The 6,845-nt window shown below is 47.8% G+C and overlaps 1 protein-coding gene across 1 annotated transcript in view; it reads right to left on the reverse strand.

The window, feature by feature from the left end:
- Positions 1–6,434, reverse strand: part of LOC138568793 (diacylglycerol O-acyltransferase 2-like) — a 414,612-nt gene extending 408,178 nt beyond the window's left edge. Inside the window, exon 1 of the mRNA XM_069646568.1 lies at positions 6,293–6,434. The gene's annotated coding sequence lies outside the window, so the exon portion shown is untranslated. The remainder of the gene's footprint in view (positions 1–6,292) is intronic.
- Between the last annotated feature and the right edge of the window lie 411 nt (positions 6,435–6,845).

A 6,845-nucleotide genomic window follows, 5' to 3' on the forward strand; every position in this document is an offset into this window, starting at 1 on the left:
AGGGAGTCTAGGCCATTCTGGGCTGGCTATGCATTATGGGGCAGCAGCAGACACAGAGGCACCGAGGGAAAGGTGGACCCTCCAGGAGCAATGTCCCCTCAGAATCAGGGGCACCTCCGAGATTACTGGTTGGTTGGGAATTCTCTTAACTGAGTTATTAGAGGATGTTGCTGTTTTCTCACCAGTCCCAATCCTGCCATGTCGTCATGGCGACCCCAACTCAGTCCAAATGTTATTGTGTTGATATTATTACCTATGAGATGCATTATTGCATGTTATGGCTGGTCTCTTTTTTTCTTTAGAGTTCTTTTTTATGTTCTTATTGAGCTTAGTAATATTAAAGAACCTCATATTTAGCCCATCCTTGCATCCATCCCTTTCCAGCGCCCCATCACAGAAAGTAGGTTTAGGAGCGTAAAGGGGCTAAGAACGCCAAAAGCATACGTCTTTTCTTTTATCAAAGTAATTTGGGGGCTCCATCGAAACTGGGCTATGACAAAAGCGAACATGAGAGGCAGAGGGTTCTAAATACATAATATATCCCTGAGGAAGTGGCGTGGCCTCGAAACACGGGTTTACTTGCCAATCATGTAGAATACCATTTTGAATATGAAAACATGGCATTTCTGAAAGAGCTTACTTGTGGATGTCTTATGCATTTGTAGAACCTAAACAAACGTGTGCCGGACCCAATATTTTTCCAGGGGTGTGGGATTGGGCTCAGTGGATGGAGTCTGATAAGGGGAGTCCCACTTTGAATGGTACACGGAACACAGGGGGGCGATAGGGGCGGGGGAGGATGGTCGGAGGAAAGTGCTAAATTGACACTGCAAGCTTGCCCTACTAGGACTAATTTGTACTGCGGTATCGGTTGTGACATCTCTTGAGAAACCATATACCAGGCTGGGAATCTACAACAGGACTTCAGAAACGACCATTTATTTGAATGGAGTTGGACGGCTTACAGAAAAGCATGTCACTTACCAGTATGAGATTTTTTCTGTTGTGCTTTGTGACGCGTTAATAAATGGTCAACAAAAGCGCCGAGGGTTCAAAGGCTGAGCCAATCAAGATGCGATCTCACGACCAAACCACTATACGCTGTCTGGGAAGCAAGCATGAACATTATCCCAGTGGGCTGCCCTCTTCCCTCCTCCCCCGACTCAATGTATTAAGCCCATTTCGATCTTGCAATTGACTCTGGAGGATATCTATAAAGCCCTAGAATGAGAAAGGTTCAGACTGCAAGCCATGGGAGGTCAGAGCATGAAAGCCCTGGCAGGTCCCTCTGCTCCCTTCTTGGCGGACATTCCTGCAAGCCCACACTCCCTTCAAATCAAGCTTTAAGAAAAGTTTACCAGTCGGCTGACGGCTCAGAGAAGCCTATGACCAACAAGAGGGTGGTCAGTCTTGTCCAATAATGACTCAGCTCTCAGAAGCAAAACCTTTGCAGGGACACCCCCCCCCCCAAAAGAGGGAAGCAGAGGATTCCCCACTGTCAATCAGCAGCAAACGTGGGAAGTTTTCAATTTGTTTTGTTCCCAATGAAGGGAAGGGGGGAAAGCTGCTATTATAGCAAGAGCGAAGGCACAACGGGAGAACTGGCATGGAAGGGCCCAGATATATTGTGTGGCTGCTTAACAGACCATCTAATTGCTACCTTTTTTCACAGTAAGGGATCAACCCATTGTTTTCTCCTAAAACTCACGTTAGACTTTCAAGACTCGTAAACCAGTGTTGTTTGCTCGCGGTTATCATGGGGGCGGCCGGCTGCAAGGACGAGGAGCCGCACATAATTTGATTATTGTGTGATGGCGAAGTAGAGAAAGAACAGATGTGTGTGCGGCTGTGATCAGTGGCATCACACAAGATCTGGGGGCCTCCATGCGAGCCATGCTGAGGGCCCCCCCCAACTCAGTAACGAATCACGAGTCGCGCCACACTCTGGGCCGGCCTAGATTACCACACTTGCGCAATACGCACTAATGTGTTGATGAAGGGGTATGCTACATACTGCACTAGGAGAAAGATATAAATACGTGTTTTAATCAATATACAGCACACTTTCTGAAAAAAAATAGCTAAAAAGCCACAGTGTTTGCTATTGTTGTGTAGGGTAACACCAATCCAATACATGCAAGTCACCAACAGTGCACATGAACATTAATGCTTTGCTATTAAAAATGCTATGCCACAATGAAAACATGTCCAACTGGCAGCACAATTTAGACCAGTGTAGACACATAATAACATTACAGTAAAACATTCAAGGCCACATTAAGACATACCTAGACTGGTTGTACCAAAATGCCAGTTGAAGCAATAAGACTCATCAAGAAGAGAGCATGCATTCAGGCCTGGGTCTCTGCGGCCTCTAACAACACAGCCACACTCTTTAAAATCTTCAAGGAACTGGCAAATCCTGTTGCGGTCTCTACCTCTCCTGTTCCCTCAACAGGCACTCTGTACGGCTTTGGCCTCTCGCTTCTCAGCTAAAACTCAGAACATCCTGTCCACTGTCTTCTCTTCCTCTCCCTCTTCCACTCCCGACCCCCTTTGGCCATCTCTCCCTCTCCTCCTGCTTTCGCCTCTTTCTCTCTAACACCTGACGAGGTTTCTAGACAAGTCCCATCTATGGAAGTGTCATCGAAACAGGTGTTCGCCTGTTCCTCCAGAACCATCAAGGGCCAAATTGACATTCTTCATCCAGCCTTGGCCGATTTCTGTAATCATTCTTTTGCCACTGGAACTTTCCCCTCTCCCAAACCCTTGGAAAAGCTGGCCAACTGCCAGCTTACTCTCCACACTGAATCTGTTGCGTGTCTCCATGACCATCAGTCTGGCTTCAGAGCTGCCAAAGGCACGTAAACTGCTCTCTTGAACACCTGTGAAGATCTGATCTCTAACCTTGAATCCAGCATTCCTTCTGTCCTCATCCTTCTTGAACTTTCCTCTGCTTTCGACATGGTCAACCACGCCATCCCGATCAATTCAATCTGTGAGAACCTGGGCATCATGGATCAGGCCCTGGTGTGGCCGGCCTCCTTCCTCTTGAACCGCCCCTCCCAGGTCCAACTTGGTCCCTTTCACTCGGCCATCTCTCCCTACCTGTGGCGTTCTCCAGGGCTTCATCCACTCACCCTGGTTTTTCAACCCCTGTTTGGCCCCTTTGGCACACCTGATCTTTACCTTCTCCTCTAACTTACTGTGTTATGTGGATGACACTGAGCTTTCCTTCAGGCTCCCCTCAGCCTAGTCTCCTCTCTCGCTCATTCCTGGTGTCATCTTCAACTCCACTCTCTCTTTCTCTCCTCACAACTCGGACGTCTCCAAGAAGTCCCACTACCAGCTGCACCTCCTCAAAGGGTCTCTTCCCTTTCTCACTTTCCCCCAGAAGCTCACTGTCTCCAGAGCTCTGGATCTCTCTAGGCTGGACTACTGCAACAGCCACTTTCCAAATCTGCCTTCCTCTACTTTCCGCCCTCTGCAACTAATCCAGAACAGGACTTATCCTTGGCCTCAAGCCCAGGGGCCGTATCTCTCCAGCCATTAAATCTCTCCACTGACTCCGGGTGGCTGCAAGGATCAAGTTCAAGACACTTTGCATTGAACACAAGGCTTGCTGGGGCTGTGATCTGCACTACATTCAATGCTCTCTTCCAAAATACCTTCCTTCTTGAGCCCTAAATGTTAGATGCTTCTCCAGGCAGAGAGTGGGTGGGGGGGTAGATCCTTCTCCCCTGCAAGTGCCTCCCTCTAGAATGGCCTTCCTGCCACTCCCAAACTTGATCCGGACCACCTGAAGTTCCGGAAGCAGTTAAAAACGTTCCTCTTCTCCTCTGCTTTCTCTCTCTCCCTCCCCTGCTGACCTACCTGACATACCTGTCTGCTGTACCAACTGGGTGCTTGGCTACCCTCAGTCTCACTGAGTCCAGGCTCTTTCTTGATCAGTCACCCTTGTACTGCCTCCGGCCTACCACACAGTTCGGGGCTGTAACAATAACCCTACAGTCCCTTGTTCTACTTGCACTACCCAGAACTGTACTGCCTTGGCTGCACTTACTCAGAGCATTGCTGCCCTGTTTTCCCCCCTCCCTTTCGCCTTTCACTTCTCGTTCTCGCAGTTGCACGATCTGAATGACACAAGACTTAGTAAGACCTTTTGTCTTGTCCTCCCTCTGTTTTCCTTCCCTTGTCTTGTCGTGCCTAAAAACACTTATGTACAGGTGCGTTATATATGACTTATCATACCATATAATTTTATCACAGATGCCCAGAAAAATATACTGTGCCGCAGTAAGAAATGGACTGGCAGAACCCAAATGCCAGTCTAGCCAGGTAATTACACTTAGCAGCACTGCTTTATCAGAAATGCCCAGTTAAAAAAAGTCATACCAAACTGGGGAATGACTAGACTGGCTGCACCAAAATGCCTCTCTAATACCACATATCATGCCTGCTTAGCATGGACATGGACGACCATTATGATTTATTGCACAATCCCACTCCCCCACCCTCACACATCCCCTATCCCTCCCATCCCTTAGGTACAGCCTTTTACTGTTAGTACCTGCATTCAAATGCCACATTTGTTTAAGCAATTGAATTTGTGATGTGGGTTTAGTACTTGCATGCAAGGGAATGATTGGAAGGGTAGAGAGGGAATAGGAGACCAGTCATTCTCACAGCAGTCCATAAATGGGTGCTTTCAGACTTAAAGGAAGAGTTAACTGTTTGTAACATTAAAGCTGCACTAGCATATTCTCATTAAAATGCGTAAAGGAGTTAGATGCCCTCACACAAATAAGTTTGCTCCTCCCCACCACACATGAAGTTAGCGCCTCTCCCAACATTTGAAGGGTTCGCCCCCATGAAATGTAGGTTTTGTTGCACCACTGAACACAAGCACACACACCATTCACCATATATGCACACGCACACCCAGCCATCCATATATTTAAGAATGCACTCTGTCACCATACAGGCACACCAAGACAGCCACCCATACATTTAAGTGTTCAACCTTTCACCATACAGGACAGACACACAGGCACCTACGCATACATTTAAGTGTACCCCTTTCACCATACAGGAACACCCAGGCAGCCACCCATACATTTAAGTGTGCATCCTTTCACCTTACACGCACACACGCATACCCAGCCACCCACACATTTGTGTGCACTCTTTCACCACACACACACGTCATGGGTTTGAGGGAAGCCGTACTACTTCAAAAATAAACTGTTTCTTTTTGAAGTCACTCTGACTTCATTAAGAAATCATTTCCCTTAAGGACTGAACCGTAACTGAAATAATTTCTTTATGAAGGCAGAGTGACATCAAAAATAAACTATTTATTTTTGAAGCCATAGGGTCTTCATGTCATGGGGTGAGGGTAGCCCCCGGACTACAAAAAGAAAGTTTCTTTTTGTATTCACGCTGCCTTCATAAAGAAATTATTTCTGTTACAGAAATCACTTCTTTATAAATGCAGAGTGAATACAATAAGAAAATGTAAAAAATTTAAAAAAAACTGCGGGGGGGGCCTGATACGCCAGTGGCTGTGATGGGAAAGGAGAGGAATACCAGATGTGCGTGCGAGAGGAACAGGCAGGCATGGGGGGGAATGGAAAGAACCAAAGTGTGTTGTGATGGGAAAAAGGGGAAGATCACGTGCTTTGGACAGAAGCGCTTAACGAGCGTGACAGGGAAGGAGAGAAACTAGTTTTTATTAGTGGTTAAAGGGGACATGTCCCAAAGTGTATGCAGCGGCATATGCTCTGTCCTCGCCTGAACCTGGCACAGCTGCCTGGGACTCAGAGTATGTTGTGTGCGTACGAATGCACAAGAAGCAACTGGTTGACTATAGAGAGAGCTTTCTTAGAGACAGTAATCCAAGATGGCTAACATACAATCATATAGCCTAGCTGCCCACTGGTCTATAGTGTATCACCATCTGATCACTGATCTGTGACCGACTCACGCAACTTCTTTTTGATTAATACGACTCTTCATTTGTTCTCAATCTTTTTAAACAGTACAACTGCAAAAGTAAACTGCCTTTGTCTTAAAAAGCAGCGTTTACTTTTGCAATTCCTGTAGAGCAGCAGGACTGTGTTCCTTCACCTCTGAAACTCGGATATGGAGGGTATAAAAGATCATCTATCTATCCCCTCCTCTTAGGAATGTGGGGGGGATATATCCCCCTTCGCCCCCCCGCCCCATTTCCTAAGCCCCTGCTGTCACCTGACCACAGCAGAGGTGGCCCCCTTCTCTGGCTTAGCCTTACCTTGTGTCAGCTTCAATTTGCACAAACTCCTTGCTGCCCTCAGAACTGCAATGGCAGCTGCAAGCTCGCACGAAGATGCAACTGTGACGGCGTGCGCAAACACTTACGAACACAAAGCTTCAGTGTATGTATGCACTGTGAATCTTCAGTGCCCTGGGGGGGGGGGGGGAAGGCGGTTTCTGCTGGTGTGCAGAGTCCTTTGGGCGAGGTGCCAGCCCCTGTCAGCCAAACACATGGCCTCCGCGTCACCACGTCTCCCCCACTGTCACGCACGCTGCCAACGTCACCGCAGAAAGAAGCGCAGGCCTCTCGCTGTTCTGCTGTTAACGCCGCACAATTTGGATCGCTGCCCTGTCTACGACAAGTAATGTCTCTGTGTCGAAAACAAATGTCCCCTAGGGAAATGCTATCGGAAGCCACACCCAGGCCGGTCTATCATTGGCCTGCGTGCTGGCTGGTGTGGGGTCTGCATGTCAGTCCAGTGCATTACTCAGTAGCGTGCCCAATCGCAGACAGTCCGCTATGTGGCTGGGCTGAAAGCAGGCAAAGGTAA

This window comes from Ambystoma mexicanum, chromosome 1p, assembly GCF_040938575.1.
Source record: "Ambystoma mexicanum isolate Mex_15411 chromosome 1p, UKY_AmexF1_1, whole genome shotgun sequence".
Taxonomy (NCBI): domain Eukaryota; kingdom Metazoa; phylum Chordata; class Amphibia; order Caudata; family Ambystomatidae; genus Ambystoma; species Ambystoma mexicanum.